Source organism: Alosa pseudoharengus, unplaced genomic scaffold (assembly GCF_046254945.1).
Source record: "Alosa pseudoharengus isolate Yale_2024_CS ecotype anadromous, Long Island Sound unplaced genomic scaffold, YU_APseudo_1.1 YU_APseudo_1.1_scf_20, whole genome shotgun sequence".
NCBI lineage: Eukaryota > Metazoa > Chordata > Actinopteri > Clupeiformes > Clupeidae > Alosa > Alosa pseudoharengus.
The window spans coordinates 36969727-36984856 of NW_027468664.1; the positions used below are offsets into that span (position 1 = coordinate 36969727).

Consider the following 15130-nt stretch of genomic DNA (forward strand, 5'->3'; position numbering starts at 1 on the left):
CTCTACAACAGCAATTGGATTGTACTTGTACATGGTTTAGCATAGCATAGGATGGATGATATTCTTTAGATAGTTGAACTCACCAGCTTTGTGATGACTGTTGCCCACACCCGGTCCCAGAACACATTCCCATCTCCAGTCATCTCTGCGCAGTGGCAGTATCGTAGCCTATGAGGTTTATCCGAGGCGCGATTATTGCTAGTTGAAAACTTTACCCAATACCCCGCCTTGACGACTTGAAATATAGTCGGCAATGGCAATTTTTGGTGGTCTCCAAGGAGACTGTTTGGTTGTTGAAAGAAGCGTAAATCAGTGTTCTTGTCGGGTTCAGCGCTTTGTGGGCTGTGCGACTTTGGTGACCTTCCGAACAGTGAGGTAGGAATAGCCTACCTGGTCGTCAACTCTCCGGCGCTTTTTGGGCAGGTCAGAGCAGCAAATTTCGTCTCGGTTCTATTTGGCAATGTACCAGCTGAAGGGAGATATGCATCTAAATATTTTCCCTTTACTCTGGATGTAGTATAGCAAGCAAGTATTGTGTAGTTGCCCGTCATACTCGCCCCACCCCCACCTTAACCTCGGCCCTTACTCCCCTGATCATACCCAGTCTCCGCCTACTTGTGCGACTGCATTTCAGCATCCCAGCATGCAACGGTCGGGTGAAAAAATGATCTGTCATATGCTGTAGTAATTGCTGTATTTTGATGTCATCTTGTGGTGCCCACTGCTCTACAACAGCAATTGGATTGTACTTGTACATGGTTTAGCATAGCATAGGATGGATGATATTCTTTAGATAGTTGAGCTCACCAGCTTTGTGATGACTGTTGCCCACACCCGGTCCCAGAACACATTCCCATCTCCAGTCATCTCTGCGCAGTGGCAGTATCGTAGCCTATGAGGTTTATCCGAGGCGCGATTATTGCTAGTTGAAAACTTTACCCAATACCCCGCCTTGACGACTTGAAACATAGTCGGCAATGGCAATTTTTGGTGGTCTCCAAGGAGACTGTTTGGTTGTTGAAAGAAGCGTAAATCAGTGTTCTTGTCGGGTTCAGCGCTTTGTGGGCTGTGCGACTTTGGTGACCTTCCGAACAGTGAGGTAGGAATAGCCTACCTAGTCATCAACTCTCCGGCGCTTTTTGGGCAGGTCAGAGCAGCAAATTTCGTCTCGGTTCTATTTGGCAATGTACCAGCTGAAGGGAAATTTGCATCTAAATATTTTCCCTTTACTCTGGATGTAGTATAGCAAGCAAGTATTGTGTAGTTGCCCGTCATACTCGCCCCACCCCCACCTTAACCTCGGCCCTTACTCCCCTGATCATACTCAGTCTCCGCCTACTTGTGCGACTGCATTTCAGCATCCCAGCATGCAACGGTCGGGTGAAAAAATGATCTGTCACATGCTGTAGTAATTGCTGTATTTTGATGTCATCTTGTGGTGCCCACTGCTCTACAACAGCAATTGGATTGTACTTGTACATGGTTTAGCATAGCATAGGATGGATGATATTCTTTAGATAGTTGAACTCACCAGCTTTGTGATGACTGTTGCCCACACCCGGTCCCAGAACACATTCCCATCTCCAGTCATCTCTGCGCAGTGGCAGTATCGTAGCCTATGAGGTTTATCCGAGGCGCGATTATTGCTAGTTGAAAACTTTACCCAATACCCCGCCTTGACGACTTGAAATATAGTCGGCAATGGCAATTTTTGGTGGTCTCCAAGGAGACTGTTTGGTTGTTGAAAGAAGCGTAAATCAGTGTTCTTGTCGGGTTCAGCGCTTTGTGGGCTGTGCGACTTTGGTGACCTTCCGAACAGTGAGGTAGGAATAGCCTACCTGGTCGTCAACTCTCCGGCGCTTTTTGGGCAGGTCAGAGCAGCAAATTTCGTCTCGGTTCTATTTGGCAATGTACCAGCTGAAGGGAGATATGCATCTAAATATTTTCCCTTTACTCTGGATGTAGTATAGCAAGCAAGTATTGTGTAGTTGCCCGTCATACTCGCCCCACCCCCACCTTAACCTCGGCCCTTACTCCCCTGATCATACCCAGTCTCCGCCTACTTGTGCGACTGCATTTCAGCATCCCAGCATGCAACGGTCGGGTGAAAAAATGATCTGTCATATGCTGTAGTAATTGCTGTATTTTGATGTCATCTTGTGGTGCCCACTGCTCTACAACAGCAATTGGATTGTACTTGTACATGGTTTAGCATAGCATAGGATGGATGATATTCTTTAGATAGTTGAGCTCACCAGCTTTGTGATGACTGTTGCCCACACCCGGTCCCAGAACACATTCCAATCTCCAGTCATCTCTGCGCAGTGGCAGTATCGTAGCCTATGAGGTTTATCCGAGGCGCGATTATTGCTAGTTGAAAACTTTACCCAATACCCCGCCTTGACGACTTGAAATATAGTCGGCAATGGCAATTTTTGGTGGTCTCCAAGGAGACTGTTTGGTTGTTGAAAGAAGCGTAAATCAGTGTTCTTGTCGGGTTCAGCGCTTTGTGGGCTGTGCGACTTTGGTGACCTTCCGAACAGTGAGGTAGGAATAGCCTACCTGGTTGCAACTCTCCGGCGCTTTTTGGGCAGGTCAGAGCAGCAAATTTCATCTCGGTTCTATTTGGCAATGTACCAGCTGAAGGGAAATTTGCATCTAAATATTTTCCCTTTACTCTGGATGTAGTATAGCAAGCAAGTATTGTGTAGTGGCCCGTCATACTCGCCCCACCCCCACCTTAACCTCGGCCCTTACTCCCCTGATCATACTCAGTCTCCGCCTACTTGTGCGACTGCATTTCAGCATCCCAGCATGCAACGGTCGGGTGAAAAAATGATCTGTTATATGCTGTAGTATTGCTGTATAATTGCTGTAATTGCTGTAACATCATTGTCTGACTCTGAACCGCATTAAACCCAGCATAGTAATGAATGAAACCCCCAAGAGGTTCTCGTCTAGTAGCCGATGTACGACAGCTTCCCAGCATGCTTTGTTGGTTTTCTGGCCTTTGAAAAGAAAAAAAAAGGGAAAAAAAATACTTTTCATGGGCCACTTCTGAAAATGAGTAGGCCGTATGCTGATAACTTCAACATTTGCATGAAGGTAAAGCAATACGTTGAAGGTCTGTGTGTGGTGTTTAGGCTACCTGTAACTCTGATAGTGACCTGTGGCGCTGGCGGTGGCTAGCTCAAGTCATGTTCCAGACTGGCAGAACACTCATGGTTCTCTTCATATCGTATAAATCTTTCGCCTTTTACTAAAGATTTCCGTGGAAAGGACCACTATGAGTTGATATGAATTTTTTGATGCCCCACCATACGGTGGGGTCCCTCGATCTGTGAAAAAGAAGTGCCCTCTGTTTGTTCGTGCGCCGACGTGTACTGCTGATAACGACGAACGAGAGGGAGGAGCTTACACGGTAGCAGCACGGCCTGTTGTTCACGTGTGGTCGAACGTTCTTAGGACAGGTAGATTTCTGAAACTCTGATCACTTTTGTCCTCGTTCTCTTTTGGAGCTCTCTCTTCAAGTAGCCTATGCCCGTCTGAAATATAGCAACCCCCTCGTGTGTGTCTTTATTCCCTGATACAGCCTTTTTTCTGAATGAGTAAGTGGCTCAAGCCTGAAATCATACCGGGAGCTCTTATGCCCAGCTGTTGGAGGTTTATCAGATCAACGTTGTCGGTGTGCAGTTGCTTACGGCCATACCACGCTGAGCACGCCCGATCTCGTCCGATTTCGGAAGCAAAGATCTTGTGGTGCCCACTACTCTACAACAGCACTTGGGTTGTACTTGTACATGGTTTAGCATAGCATAGGATGGATGATATTCTTTAGATAGTTGAGCTCACCAGCTTTGTGATGACTGTTGCCCACACCCGGTCCCAGAACACATTCCCATCTCCAGTCATCTCTGCGCAGTGGCAGTATCGTAGCCTATGAGGTTTATCCGAGGCGCGATTATTGCTAGTTGAAAACTTTACCCAATACCCCGCCTTGACGACTTGAAATATAGTCGGCAATGGCAATTTTTGGTGGTCTCCAAAGAGACTGTTTGGTTGTTGAAAGAAGCGTAAATCAGTGTTCTTGTCGGGTTCAGCGCTTTGTGGGCTGTGCGACTTTGGTGACCTTCCGAACAGTGAGGTAGGAATAGCCTACCTGGTCGTCAACTCTCCGGCGCTTTTTGGGCAGGTCAGAGCAGCAAATTTCGTCTCGGTTCTATTTGGCAATGTACCAGCTGAAGGGAGATATGCATCTAAATATTTTCCCTTTACTCTGGATGTAGTATAGCAAGCAAGTATTGTGTAGTTGCCCGTCATACTCGCCCCACCCCCACCTTAACCTCGGCCCTTACTCCCCTGATCATACCCAGTCTCCGCCTACTTGTGCGACTGCATTTCAGCATCCCAGCATGCAACGGTCGGGTGAAAAAATGATCTGTCATATGCTGTAGTAATTGCTGTATTTTGATGTCATCTTGTGGTGCCCACTGCTCTACAACAGCAATTGGATTGTACTTGTACATGGTTTAGCATAGCATAGGATGGATGATATTCTTTAGATAGTTGAGCTCACCAGCTTTGTGATGACTGTTGCCCACACCCGGTCCCAGAACACATTCCCATCTCCAGTCATCTCTGCGCAGTGGCAGTATCGTAGCCTATGAGGTTTATCCGAGGCGCGATTATTGCTAGTTGAAAACTTTACCCAATACCCCGCCTTGACGACTTGAAATATAGTCGGCAATGGCAATTTTTGGTGGTCTCCAAGGAGACTGTTTGGTTGTTGAAAGAAGCGTAAATCAGTGTTCTTGTCGGGTTCAGCGCTTTGTGGGCTGTGCGACTTTGGTGACCTTCCGAACAGTGAGGTAGGAATAGCCTACCTGGTCGTCAACTCTCCGGCGCTTTTTGGGCAGGTCAGAGCAGCAAATTTCGTCTCGGTTCTATTTGGCAATGTACCAGCTGAAGGGAGATATGCATCTAAATATTTTCCCTTTACTCTGGATGTAGTATAGCAAGCAAGTATTGTGTAGTGGCCCGTCATACTCGCCCCACCCCCACCTTAACCTCGGCCCCTACTTCCCTGATCATACTCAGTCTCCGCCTACTTGTGCGACTGCATTTCAGCATCCCAGCATGCAACGGTCGGGTGAAAAAATGATCTGTTATATGCTGTAGTATTGCTGTATAATTGCTGTAATTGCTGTAACATCATTGTCTGACTCTGAACCGTATTAAACCCAGCATAGTAATGAATGAAACCCCCAAGAGGTTCTCGTCTAGTAGCCGATGTACGACAGCTTCCCAGCATGCTTTGTTGGTTTTCTGGCCTTTGAAAAGAAAAAAAAAGGGAAAAATAATACTTTTCATGGGCCACTTCTGAAAATGAGTAGGCCGTATGCTGATAACTTCAACATTTGCATGAAGGTAAAGCAATACGTTGAAGGTCTGTGCGTGGTGTTTAGGCTACCTGTAACTCTGATAGTGACCTGTGGCGCTGGCGGTGGCTAGCTCAAGTCATGTTCCAGACTGGCAGAACACTCATGGTTCTCTTCATATCGTATAAATCTTTCGCCTTTTACTAAAGATTTCCGTGGAAAGGACCACTATGAGTTGATATGAATTTTTTGATGCCCCACCATACGGTGGGGTCCCTCGATCTGTGAAAAAGAAGTGCTCTCTGTTTGTTCATGCGCCGACGTGTACTGCTGATAACGACGAACGAGAGGGAGGAGCTTACACGTTGGCAGCACGGCCTGTTGTTCACGTGTGGTTGAACGTTCTTAGGACAGGTAGATTTCTGAAACTCTGATCACTTTTGTCCTCGTTCTCTTTTGGAGCTCTCTCTTCAAGTAGCCTATGCCCGTCTGAAATATAGCAACCCCCTCGTGTGTGTCTTTATTCCCTGATACAGCCTTTTTTCTGAATGAGTAAGTGGCTCAAGCCTGAAATCATACCGGGAGCTCTTATGCCCAGCTGTTGGAGGTTTATCAGATCAACATTGTCGGTGTGCAGTTGCTTACGGCCATACCACGCTGAGCACGCCCGATCTCGTCCGATTTCGGAAGCAAAGATCTTGTGGTGCCCACTGCTCTACAACAGCACTTGGGTTGTACTTGTACATGGTTTAGCATAGCATAGGATGGATGATATTCTTTAGATAGTTGAGCTCACCAGCATTGTGATGACTGTTGCCCACACCCGGTCCCAGAACACATTCCCATCTCCAGTCATCTCTGCGCAGTGGCAGTATCGTAGCCTATGAGGTTTATCCGAGGCGCGATTATTGCTAGTTGAAAACTTTACCCAATACCCCGCCTTGACGACTTGAAATATAGTCGGCAATGGCAATTTTTGGTGGTCTCCAAGGAGACTGTTTGGTTGTTGAAAGAAGCGTAAATCAGTGTTCTTGTCGGGTTCAGCGCTTTGTGGGCTGTGCGACTTTGGTGACCTTCCGAACAGTTAGGTAGGAATAGCCTACCTGGTCGCCAACTCTCCGGTGCTTTTTGGGCAGGTCAGAGCAGCAAATTTCGTCTCTGTTGTATTTGGCAATGTACCAGCTGAAAGGAGATATGCATCTAAATATTTTCCCTTTACTCTGGATGTAGTATAGCAAGCAAGTATTGTGTAGTTGCTCGTCATACTCGCCCCACCCCCACCTTAACCTCGGCCCTTACTCCCCTGATCATACTCAGTCTCCGCCTACTTGTGCGACTTCATTTCAGCATCCCAGCATGCAACGGTCGGGTGAAAAAATGATCTGTCATATGCTGTAGTAATTGCTGTATTTTGATGTCATCTTGTGGTGCCCACTGCTCTACAACAGCAATTGGATTGTACTTGTACATGGTTTAGCATAGCATAGGATGTATGATATTCTTTAGATAGTTGAACTCACCAGCTTTGTGATGACTGTTGCCCACATCCGGTCCCAGAACACATTCCCATCTCCAGTCATCTCTGCGCAGTGGCAGTATCGTAGCCTATGAGGTTTATCCGAGGCGCGATTATTGCTAGTTGAAAACTTTACCCAATACCCCGCCTTGACGACTTGAAACATAGTCGGCAATGGCAATTTTTGGTGGTCTCCAAGGAGACTGTTTGGTTGTTGAAAGAAGCGTAAATCAGTGTTCTTGTCGGGTTCAGCGCTTTGTGGGCTGTGCGACTTTGGTGACCTTCCGAACAGTGAGGTAGGAATAGCCTACCTGGTCGTCAACTCTCCGGCGCTTTTTGGGCAGGTCAGAGCAGCAAATTTCGGTTCTATTTGGCAATGTACCAGCTGTGGCAATGTACCAGCTGAAGGGAGATATGCATCTAAATATTTTCCCTTTACTCTGGATGTAGTATAGCAAGCAAGTATTGTGTAGTGGCCCGTCATACTCGCCCCACCCCCACCTTAACCTCGGCCCCTACTTCCCTGATCATACTCAGTCTCCGCCTACTTGTGCGACTGCATTTCAGCATCCCAGCATGCAACGGTCGGGTGAAAAAATGATCTGTTATATGCTGTAGTATTGCTGTATAATTGCTGTAATTGCTGTAACATCATTGTCTGACTCTGAACCGCATTAAACCCAGCATAGTAATGAATGAAACCCCCAAGAGGTTCTCGTCTAGTAGCCGATGTACGACAGCTTCCCAGCATGCTTTGTTGGTTTTCTGGCCTTTGAAAAGAAAAAAAAAGGGAAAAATAATACTTTTCATGGGCCACTTCTGAAAATGAGTAGGCCGTATGCTGATAACTTCAACATTTGCATGAAGGTAAAGCAATACGTTGAAGGTCTGTGCGTGGTGTTTAGGCTACCTGTAACTCTGATAGTGACCTGTGGCGCTGGCGGTGGCTAGCTCAAGTCATGTTCCAGACTGGCAGAACACTCATGGTTCTCTTCATATCGTATAAATCTTTCGCCTTTTACTAAAGATTTCCGTGGAAAGGACCACTATGAGTTGATATGAATTTTTTGATGCCCCACCATACGGTGGGGTCCCTCGATCTGTGAAAAAGAAGTGCTCTCTGTTTGTTCATGCGCCGACGTGTACTGCTGATAACGACGAACGAGAGGGAGGAGCTTACACGTTGGCAGCACGGCCTGTTGTTCACGTGTGGTTGAACGTTCTTAGGACAGGTAGATTTCTGAAACTCTGATCACTTTTGTCCTCGTTCTCTTTTGGAGCTCTCTCTTCAAGTAGCCTATGCCCGTCTGAAATATAGCAACCCCCTCGTGTGTGTCTTTATTCCCTGATACAGCCTTTTTTCTGAATGAGTAAGTGGCTCAAGCCTGAAATCATACCGGGAGCTCTTATGCCCAGCTGTTGGAGGTTTATCAGATCAACATTGTCGGTGTGCAGTTGCTTACGGCCATACCACGCTGAGCACGCCCGATCTCGTCCGATTTCGGAAGCAAAGATCTTGTGGTGCCCACTGCTCTACAACAGCACTTGGGTTGTACTTGTACATGGTTTAGCATAGCATAGGATGGATGATATTCTTTAGATAGTTGAGCTCACCAGCATTGTGATGACTGTTGCCCACACCCGGTCCCAGAACACATTCCCATCTCCAGTCATCTCTGCGCAGTGGCAGTATCGTAGCCTATGAGGTTTATCCGAGGCGCGATTATTGCTAGTTGAAAACTTTACCCAATACCCCGCCTTGACGACTTGAAATATAGTCGGCAATGGCAATTTTTGGTGGTCTCCAAGGAGACTGTTTGGTTGTTGAAAGAAGCGTAAATCAGTGTTCTTGTCGGGTTCAGCGCTTTGTGGGCTGTGCGACTTTGGTGACCTTCCGAACAGTGAGGTAGGAATAGCCTACCTGGTCGTCAACTCTCCGGCGCTTTTTGGGCAGGTCAGAGCAGCAAATTTCGTCTCGGTTCTATTTGGCAATGTACCAGCTGAAAGGAGATATGCATCTAAATATTTTCCCTTTACTCTGGATGTAGTATAGCAAGCAAGTATTGTGTAGTTGCCCGTCATACTCGCCCCACCCCCACCTTAACCTCGGCCCTTACTCCCCTGATCATACCCAGTCTCCGCCTACTTGTGCGACTGCATTTCAGCATCCCAGCATGCAACGGTCGGGTGAAAAAATGATCTGTCATATGCTGTAGTAATTGCTGTATTTTGATGTCATCTTGTGGTGCCCACTGCTCTACAACAGCAATTGGATTGTACTTGTACATGGTTTAGCATAGCATAGGATGGATGATATTCTTTAGATAGTTGAGCTCACCAGCTTTGTGATGACTGTTGCCCACACCCGGTCCCAGAACACATTCCCATCTCCAGTCATCTCTGCGCAGTGGCAGTATCGTAGCCTATGAGGTTTATCCGAGGCGCGATTATTGCTAGTTGAAAACTTTACCCAATACCCCGCCTTGACGACTTGAAATATAGTCGGCAATGGCAATTTTTGGTGGTCTCCAAGGAGACTGTTTGGTTGTTGAAAGAAGCGTAAATCAGTGTTCTTGTCGGGTTCAGCGCTTTGTGGGCTGTGCGACTTTGGTGACCTTCCGAACAGTGAGGTAGGAATAGCCTACCTGGTCGTCAACTCTCCGGCGCTTTTTGGGCAGGTCAGAGCAGCAAATTTCATCTCGGTTCTATTTGGCAATGTACCAGCTGAAGGGAAATTTGCATCTAAATATTTTCCCTTTACTCTGGATGTAGTATAGCAAGCAAGTATTGTGTAGTGGCCCGTCATACTCGCCCCACCCCCACCTTAACCTCGGCCCTTACTCCCCTGATCATACTCAGTCTCCGCCTACTTGTGCGACTGCATTTCAGCATCCCAGCATGCAACGGTCGGGTGAAAAAATGATCTGTTATATGCTGTAGTATTGCTGTATAATTGCTGTAATTGCTGTAACATCATTGTCTGACTCTGAACCGCATTAAACCCAGCATAGTAATGAATGAAACCCCCAAGAGGTTCTCGTCTAGTAGCCGATGTACGACAGCTTCCCAGCATGCTTTGTTGGTTTTCTGGCCTTTGAAAAGAAAAAAAAAGGGAAAAAAAATACTTTTCATGGGCCACTTCTGAAAATGAGTAGGCCGTATGCTGATAACTTCAACATTTGCATGAAGGTAAAGCAATACGTTGAAGGTCTGTGCGTGGTGTTTAGGCTACCTGTAACTCTGATAGTGACCTGTGGCGCTGGCGGTGGCTAGCTCAAGTCATGTTCCAGACTGGCAGAACACTCATGGTTCTCTTCATATCGTATAAATCTTTTGCCTTTTACTAAAGATTTCCGTGGAAAGGACCACTATGAGTTGATATGAATTTTTTGATGCCCCACCATACGGTGGGGTCCCTCGATCTGTGAAAAAGAAGTGCCCTCTGTTTGTTCGTGCGCCGACGTGTACTGCTGATAACGACGAACGAGAGGGAGGAGCTTACACGGTAGCAGCACGGCCTGTTGTTCACGTGTGGTCGAACGTTCTTAGGACAGGTAGATTTCTGAAACTCTGATCACTTTTGTCCTCGTTCTCTTTTGGAGCTCTCTCTTCAAGTAGCCTATGCCCGTCTGAAATATAGCAACCCCCTCGTGTGTGTCTTTATTCCCTGATACAGCCTTTTTTCTGAATGAGTAAGTGGCTCAAGCCTGAAATCATACCGGGAGCTCTTATGCCCAGCTGTTGGAGGTTTATCAGATCAACGTTGTCGGTGTGCAGTTGCTTACGGCCATACCACGCTGAGCACGCCCGATCTCGTCCGATTTCGGAAGCAAAGATCTTGTGGTGCCCACTACTCTACAACAGCACTTGGGTTGTACTTGTACATGGTTTAGCATAGTATAGGATGGATGATATTCTTTAGATAGTTGAGCTCACCAGCTTTGTGATGACTGTTGCCCACACCCGGTCCCAGAACACATTCCCATCTCCAGTCATCTCTGCGCAGTGGCAGTATCGTAGCCTATGAGGTTTATCCGAGGCGCGATTATTGCTAGTTGAAAACTTTACCCAATACCCCGCCTTGACGACTTGAAATATAGTCGGCAATGGCAATTTTTGGTGGTCTCCAAGGAGACTGTTTGGTTGTTGAAAGTAAATCAGTGTTCTTGTCGGGTTCAGCGCTTTGTGGGCTGTGCGACTTTGGTGACCTTCCGAACAGTGAGGTAGGAATAGCCTACCTGGTCGTCAACTCTCCGGCGCTTTTTGGGCAGGTCAGAGCAGCAAATTTCATCTCGGTTCTATTTGGCAATGTACCAGCTGAAGGGAGATATGCATCTAAATATTTTCCCTTTACTCTGGATGTAGTATAGCAAGCAAGTATTGTGTAGTTGCCCGTCATACTCGCCCCACCCCCACCTTAACCTCGGCCCTTACTCCCCTGATCATACCCAGTCTCCGCCTACTTGTGCGACTGCATTTCAGCATCCCAGCATGCAACGGTCGGGTGAAAAAATGATCTGTCATATGCTGTAGTAATTGCTGTATTTTGATGTCATCTTGTGGTGCCCACTGCTCTACAACAGCAATTGGATTGTACTTGTACATGGTTTAGCATAGCATAGGATGGATGATATTCTTTAGATAGTTGAGCTCACCAGCTTTGTGATGACTGTTGCCCACACCCGGTCCCAGAACACATTCCCATCTCCAGTCATCTCTGCGCAGTGGCAGTATCGTAGCCTATGAGGTTTATCCGAGGCGCGATTATTGCTAGTTGAAAACTTTACCCAATACCCCGCCTTGACGACTTGAAATATAGTCGGCAATGGCAATTTTTGGTGGTCTCCAAGGAGACTGTTTGGTTGTTGAAAGAAGCGTAAATCAGTGTTCTTGTCGGGTTCAGCGCTTTGTGGGCTGTGCGACTTTGGTGACCTTCCGAACAGTGAGGTAGGAATAGCCTACCTGGTCGTCAACTCTCCGGCGCTTTTTGGGCAGGTCAGAGCAGCAAATTTCATCTCGGTTCTATTTGCCAATGTACCAGCTGAAGGGAAATTTGCATCTAAATATTTTCCCTTTACTCCGGATGTAGTATAGCAAGCAAGTATTGTGTAGTGGCCCGTCATACTCGCCCCACCCCCACCTTAACCTCGGCCCTTACTCCCCTGATCATACTCAGTCTCCGCCTACTTGTGCGACTGCATTTCAGCATCCCAGCATGCAACGGTCGGGTGAAAAAATGATCTGTTATATGCTGTAGTATTGCTGTATAATTGCTGTAATTGCTGTAACATCATTGTCTGACTCTGAACCGCATTAAACCCAGCATAGTAATGAATGAAACCCCCAAGAGGTTCTCGTCTAGTAGCCGATGTACGACAGCTTCCCAGCATGCTTTGTTGGTTTTCTGGCCTTTGAAAAGAAAAAAAAAGGGAAAAAAAATACTTTTCATGGGCCACTTCTGAAAATGAGTAGGCCGTATGCTGATAACTTCAACATTTGCATGAAGGTAAAGCAATACGTTGAAGGTCTGTGCGTGGTGTTTAGGCTACCTGTAACTCTGATAGTGACCTGTGGCGCTGGCGGTGGCTAGCTCAAGTCATGTTCCAGACTGGCAGAACACTCATGGTTCTCTTCCTATCGTATAAATCTTTCGCCTTTTACTAAAGATTTCCGTGGAAAGGACCACTATGAGTTGATATGAATTTTTTGATGCCCCACCATACGGTGGGGTCCCTCGATCTGTGAAAAAGAAGTGCCCTCTGTTTGTTCGTGCGCCGACGTGTACTGCTGATAACGACGAACGAGAGGGAGGAGCTTACACGTTGGCAGCACGGCCTGTTGTTCACGTGTGGTCGAACGTTCTTAGGACAGGTAGATTTCTGAAACTCTGATCACTTTTGTCCTCGTTCTCTTTTGGAGCTCTCTCTTCAAGTAGCCTATGCCCGTCTGAAATATAGCAACCCCCTCGTGTGTGTCTTTATTCCCTGATACAGCCTTTTTTCTGAATGAGTAAGTGGCTCAAGCCTGAAATCATACCGGGAGCTCTTATGCCCAGCTGTTGGAGGTTTATCAGATCAACGTTGTCGGTGTGCAGTTGCTTACGGCCATACCACGCTGAGCACGCCCGATCTCGTCCGATTTCGGAAGCAAAGATCTTGTGGTGCCCACTGCTCTACAACAGCACTTGGGTTGTACTTGTACATGGTTTAGCATAGCATAGGATGGATGATATTCTTTAGATAGTTGAGCTCACCAGCTTTGTGATGACTGTTGCCCACACCCGGTCCCAGAACACATTCCCATCTCCAGTCATCTCTGCGCAGTGGCAGTATCGTAGCCTATGAGGTTTATCCGAGGCGCGATTATTGCTAGTTGAAAACTTTACCCAATACCCCGCCTTGACGACTTGAAATATAGTCGGCAATGGCAATTTTTGGTGGTCTCCAAGGAGACTGTTTGGTTGTTGAAAGAAGCGTAAATCAGTGTTCTTGTCGGGTTCAGCGCTTTGTGGGCTGTGCGACTTTGGTGACCTTCCGAACAGTGAGGTAGGAATAGCCTACCTGGTCGTCAACTCTCCGGCGCTTTTTGGGCAGGTCAGAGCAGCAAATTTCGTCTCGGTTCTATTTGGCAATGTACCAGCTGAAGGGAGATATGCATCTAAATATTTTCCCTTTACTCTGGATGTAGTATAGCAAGCAAGTATTGTGTAGTGGCCCGTCATACTCGCCCCACCCCCACCTTAACCTCGGCCCTTACTCCCCTGATCATACTCAGTCTCCGCCTACTTGTGCGACTTCATTTCAGCATCCCAGCATGCAACGGTCGGGTGAAAAAATGATCTGTCATATGCTGTAGTAATTGCTGTATTTTGATGTCATCTTGTGGTGCCCACTGCTCTACAACAGCAATTGGATTGTACTTGTACATGGTTTAGCATAGCATAGGATGTATGATATTCTTTAGATAGTTGAACTCACCAGCTTTGTGATGACTGTTGCCCACATCCTGTCCCAGAACACATTCCCATCTCCAGTCATCTCTGCGCAGTGGCAGTATCGTAGCCTATGAGGTTTATCCGAGGCGCGATTATTGCTAGTTGAAAACTTTACCCAATACCCCGCCTTGACGACTTGAAATATAGTCGGCAATGGCAACTTTTGGTGGTCTCCAAGGAGACTGTTTGGTTGTTGAAAGAAGCGTAAATCAGTGTTCTTGTCGGGTTCAGCGCTTTGTGGGCTGTGCGACTTTGGTGACCTTCCGAACAGTGAGGTAGGAATAGCCTACCTGGTCGTCAACTCTCCGGCGCTTTTTGGGCAGGTCAGAGCAGCAAATTTCGGTTCTATTTGGCAATGTACCAGCTGTGGCAATGTACCAGCTGAAGGGAGATATGCATCTAAATATTTTCCCTTTACTCTGGATGTAGTATAGCAAGCAAGTATTGTGTAGTGGCCCGTCATACTCGCCCCACCCCCACCTTAACCTCGGCCCCTACTTCCCTGATCATACTCAGTCTCCGCCTACTTGTGCGACTGCATTTCAGCATCCCAGCATGCAACGGTCGGGTGAAAAAATGATCTGTTATATGCTGTAGTATTGCTGTATAATTGCTGTAATTGCTGTAACATCATTGTCTGACTCTGAACCGCATTAAACCCAGCATAGTAATGAATGAAACCCCCAAGAGGTTCTCGTCTAGTAGCCGATGTACGACAGCTTCCCAGCATGCTTTGTTGGTTTTCTGGCCTTTGAAAAGAAAAAAAAAGGGAAAAATAATACTTTTCATGGGCCACTTCTGAAAATGAGTAGGCCGTATGCTGATAACTTCAACATTTGCATGAAGGTAAAGCAATACGTTGAAGGTCTGTGCGTGGTGTTTAGGCTACCTGTAACTCTGATAGTGACCTGTGGCGCTGGCGGTGGCTAGCTCAAGTCATGTTCCAGACTGGCAGAACACTCATGGTTCTCTTCATATCGTATAAATCTTTCGCCTTTTACTAAAGATTTCCGTGGAAAGGACCACTATGAGTTGATATGAATTTTTTGATGCCCCACCATACGGTGGGGTCCCTCGATCTGTGAAAAAGAAGTGCTCTCTGTTTGTTCATGCGCCGACGTGTACTGCTGATAACGACGAACGAGAGGGAGGAGCTTACACGTTGGCAGCACGGCCTGTTGTTCACGTGTGGTTGAACGTTCTTAGGACAGGTAGATTTCTGAAACTCTGATCACTTTTGTC

At 46.9% G+C, this 15130-nt stretch overlaps 20 non-coding genes across 20 annotated transcripts; all 20 read left to right on the forward strand.

Moving 5' to 3' along the window:
- Positions 1-141: 141 nt before the first annotated feature.
- Positions 142-282, forward strand: LOC143137033 (U4 spliceosomal RNA). The gene has a single exon (XR_012989611.1). It is a non-coding gene; the product is annotated as a U4 spliceosomal RNA (small nuclear RNA).
- Positions 283-865: 583 nt separating this feature from the next.
- Positions 866-1006, forward strand: LOC143137077 (U4 spliceosomal RNA). Its single transcript, XR_012989654.1, has one exon. It is a non-coding gene; the product is annotated as a U4 spliceosomal RNA (small nuclear RNA).
- Positions 1007-1589: 583 nt separating this feature from the next.
- LOC143137034 (U4 spliceosomal RNA) lies at positions 1590-1730 on the forward strand. The gene has a single exon (XR_012989612.1). It is a non-coding gene; the product is annotated as a U4 spliceosomal RNA (small nuclear RNA).
- Positions 1731-2313: 583 nt separating this feature from the next.
- Positions 2314-2454, forward strand: LOC143137036 (U4 spliceosomal RNA). Its single transcript, XR_012989614.1, has one exon. It is a non-coding gene; the product is annotated as a U4 spliceosomal RNA (small nuclear RNA).
- A 761-nt stretch (positions 2455-3215) lies between these two features.
- LOC143137239 (U5 spliceosomal RNA) lies at positions 3216-3330 on the forward strand. Its single transcript, XR_012989808.1, has one exon. It is a non-coding gene; the product is annotated as a U5 spliceosomal RNA (small nuclear RNA).
- Positions 3331-3910: 580 nt separating this feature from the next.
- On the forward strand, positions 3911-4051 carry LOC143137000 (U4 spliceosomal RNA). The gene has a single exon (XR_012989581.1). It is a non-coding gene; the product is annotated as a U4 spliceosomal RNA (small nuclear RNA).
- Positions 4052-4634: 583 nt separating this feature from the next.
- Positions 4635-4775, forward strand: LOC143137037 (U4 spliceosomal RNA). Its single transcript, XR_012989615.1, has one exon. It is a non-coding gene; the product is annotated as a U4 spliceosomal RNA (small nuclear RNA).
- Positions 4776-5537: 762 nt separating this feature from the next.
- LOC143137241 (U5 spliceosomal RNA) lies at positions 5538-5652 on the forward strand. Its single transcript, XR_012989809.1, has one exon. It is a non-coding gene; the product is annotated as a U5 spliceosomal RNA (small nuclear RNA).
- A 580-nt stretch (positions 5653-6232) lies between these two features.
- LOC143137038 (U4 spliceosomal RNA) lies at positions 6233-6373 on the forward strand. Its single transcript, XR_012989616.1, has one exon. It is a non-coding gene; the product is annotated as a U4 spliceosomal RNA (small nuclear RNA).
- Positions 6374-6956: 583 nt separating this feature from the next.
- Positions 6957-7097, forward strand: LOC143137078 (U4 spliceosomal RNA). Its single transcript, XR_012989655.1, has one exon. It is a non-coding gene; the product is annotated as a U4 spliceosomal RNA (small nuclear RNA).
- A 774-nt stretch (positions 7098-7871) lies between these two features.
- LOC143137242 (U5 spliceosomal RNA) lies at positions 7872-7986 on the forward strand. The gene has a single exon (XR_012989810.1). It is a non-coding gene; the product is annotated as a U5 spliceosomal RNA (small nuclear RNA).
- Positions 7987-8566: 580 nt separating this feature from the next.
- LOC143137039 (U4 spliceosomal RNA) lies at positions 8567-8707 on the forward strand. Its single transcript, XR_012989617.1, has one exon. It is a non-coding gene; the product is annotated as a U4 spliceosomal RNA (small nuclear RNA).
- A 583-nt stretch (positions 8708-9290) lies between these two features.
- On the forward strand, positions 9291-9431 carry LOC143137040 (U4 spliceosomal RNA). The gene has a single exon (XR_012989618.1). It is a non-coding gene; the product is annotated as a U4 spliceosomal RNA (small nuclear RNA).
- A 762-nt stretch (positions 9432-10193) lies between these two features.
- Positions 10194-10308, forward strand: LOC143137253 (U5 spliceosomal RNA). The gene has a single exon (XR_012989821.1). It is a non-coding gene; the product is annotated as a U5 spliceosomal RNA (small nuclear RNA).
- A 580-nt stretch (positions 10309-10888) lies between these two features.
- On the forward strand, positions 10889-11029 carry LOC143137041 (U4 spliceosomal RNA). Its single transcript, XR_012989619.1, has one exon. It is a non-coding gene; the product is annotated as a U4 spliceosomal RNA (small nuclear RNA).
- A 578-nt stretch (positions 11030-11607) lies between these two features.
- Positions 11608-11748, forward strand: LOC143137042 (U4 spliceosomal RNA). The gene has a single exon (XR_012989620.1). It is a non-coding gene; the product is annotated as a U4 spliceosomal RNA (small nuclear RNA).
- Positions 11749-12510: 762 nt separating this feature from the next.
- On the forward strand, positions 12511-12625 carry LOC143137363 (U5 spliceosomal RNA). The gene has a single exon (XR_012989925.1). It is a non-coding gene; the product is annotated as a U5 spliceosomal RNA (small nuclear RNA).
- A 580-nt stretch (positions 12626-13205) lies between these two features.
- On the forward strand, positions 13206-13346 carry LOC143137043 (U4 spliceosomal RNA). Its single transcript, XR_012989621.1, has one exon. It is a non-coding gene; the product is annotated as a U4 spliceosomal RNA (small nuclear RNA).
- A 583-nt stretch (positions 13347-13929) lies between these two features.
- On the forward strand, positions 13930-14070 carry LOC143137127 (U4 spliceosomal RNA). Its single transcript, XR_012989701.1, has one exon. It is a non-coding gene; the product is annotated as a U4 spliceosomal RNA (small nuclear RNA).
- Positions 14071-14844: 774 nt separating this feature from the next.
- LOC143137243 (U5 spliceosomal RNA) lies at positions 14845-14959 on the forward strand. Its single transcript, XR_012989811.1, has one exon. It is a non-coding gene; the product is annotated as a U5 spliceosomal RNA (small nuclear RNA).
- Positions 14960-15130: the final 171 nt, after the last annotated feature.